This window comes from Pleurodeles waltl, chromosome 3_1 (genome assembly GCF_031143425.1).
Source record: "Pleurodeles waltl isolate 20211129_DDA chromosome 3_1, aPleWal1.hap1.20221129, whole genome shotgun sequence".
Lineage (NCBI taxonomy): Eukaryota > Metazoa > Chordata > Amphibia > Caudata > Salamandridae > Pleurodeles > Pleurodeles waltl.
The window spans coordinates 1,860,282,714-1,860,284,884 of record NC_090440.1 but is presented as its reverse complement, the minus strand read 5'-3'; the positions used below and the strand labels follow the sequence as shown (position 1 = coordinate 1,860,284,884).

Sequence of the window (2,171 nt, the reverse complement as noted above, 5' to 3'; positions counted from 1 at the left end):
GGTAATAGCTCTGACTCGAGCAAATGCGTGACCCGTTGTATTGAAAATGTTCGTTAAATGCTCTGGGTTATGTCCGATTCTCTCATCTTCACAGGCTGCAGCAGCCCCTCACCAACCTAGCATGACTATCAGACGGCCCCTCTCACACACTCAATTACAATGGACAACCCTGACCTGACCCCTCCTTAGGGCGTGACAAGGAGGAGTCCCCAGGGGAGACGCTGCTTCTGAACAGCAGTGTTCATTTTCCCCTCCCAAGGACGATTAGTTGCTGCTATGCAGGCGTTCTCTCTTCGTTATCCCACTGAGTGGCGACACCTCCATTCACTCTGGCTGGGAGAAATATCTCTTCTACACTACCTTAACAAATCCAGAAATAAACGGAAAGTCAAACCCTCTTCTTGCACTTTTTTCACTTGCTGAAGAGGCCCTGTCACTCAGTCTCTGCCAACTGCAACATATTCGCCATGCCTTACAGGCAGAGAGTGGCCAGTCTTTTATTTACTTTTGTCAAACCAGGGTCCCACAGAAAGTATTTAGGAGTTGTTGAAAAAATCAGATCTTTCATCATGGAATCCTTTCTCAAACAACATGCAAAATAATGCACCTCTTTACAATACAAGTGAAACTGAAAGAGACAGAAGTCTGTATTTTAATGCTTAGGACGCAACAGTGAGTAATGTGCTCTCTGCTGGGATGTTTTCCTATGTTGAACAGGTTTTATTCTACACACGCCCTGCTCACCCATTCCTGTGGTCGATAAATGGATCGTTAAGTTAATGACACCTCTTACAGTGCCATGAAATGCCATAAAATGCTTTGGAATGCTTTTACAACAACTCAAATTGTACGCACCTTTCCTCTTTTTATTCCCTGTTTCTGGAATGCTCTGCTTTTGGACTCTGTTACACTAGTGTCTGCAACTCATTTCATTCTTCCACACCGAATACATCATCATCCTTTTATCACATTTCCGACACAATGTGCTGATTTTTTCCATTTGGTTGCCAATAGTGGGCTCAAGCACTATTTCTTGGGGGCTAAGGCTTATTCATGGCACAAGTCTTAAAGAAAATAAGTGGGGGGACTGACCAAGTTAGACACTATGCAAGTGACATCACAGCACATGACACCACAGCATGTGAAATCGCACCTGGAATCACAGGTAGTGGCATCACACCCTATGACCTGACAGGAAATACAATCACAAGAAGTGACATCTGGTCTTAAGACCTCACGCATATGCTTACAGCAAGAAAGTAAAGCCTTAGCTAGGAATCCCTTTGCCCATCGTGGAGCAAATGTTTTCTTCAGCTTGTGAGAGTGTAAAGTGCAGAATAATTGCAAGTTTTCCTTTGGAAAGTGTGTATTTTAGTGTTATTGCTGTTGTTTTTTATTTCTTTTTTTAAGACTGGAAAAAAAAAAGTGCAGGAAATAAAAAGTAGAAAATGAAATTAGCGAGGAAGCTGTGTAAGTGAGCTAAGATGTGCATCACTGGGTGCCTGTGAGAGGCAAAATGCCTACAGCATCTGGTATACCCAGGCGGTCTCCCATCCAAGTACTAACCAGGCCCAACCCTGCTCAGTTTCCGAGATCGGGCACATTCAGGGTGGTATGACCGTAGGCAGGAAAGGCTGCAGTTTCAACTCTCTTCGGCTCACCAAGCCCACCGCCCGGAGCCTGCTGCTCTTAATCGCACCTGCATAGGCTCCCCTTGGGAAGTCGGACATGCGCTCACAGCCGGAGGCCCAATGCCCCAACCCACATGGAACACCATTTTTAGGGTGGAGCCTGCGTCCCATGCACTTGAGCATGCGTTACATTGCGAGACGCATTAGTAGTTAGAAAAGATCTCAGAGCCCCACCCATGTCACGTCAGTGTCTTTCATTGGTTCATGAACTTGCCTTTCAAAATCTGCTTGCTTTCATTAGTGGAAGACATGCATACGTCATGCCTTTTCCGGTGGTTAGCCCTCCTCGAGCGCAGTGGCCACGTACTGAAAACATGCGAGGCGCGCTGTTTTCTGTCCGGTTTGTGGACTACTTTTTATCTTTTTTCGCAGTGGGATCTTGCTTGCCAGGAGTCGAGCGCTTTGCATGACATCAACCCTGTTACATAGTTAATTGCACTTTTGCCTGTTACGTAGATAACTGCACTTTTGCTGATAGGT

The 2,171-nt window shown here is 45.6% G+C and overlaps 1 pseudogene; it reads right to left on the bottom strand.

The window, feature by feature from the left end:
* Positions 1-1,517: 1,517 nt before the first annotated feature.
* Positions 1,518-1,626, bottom strand: LOC138285966 (5S ribosomal RNA; annotated as a pseudogene).
* Between the last annotated feature and the right edge of the window lie 545 nt (positions 1,627-2,171).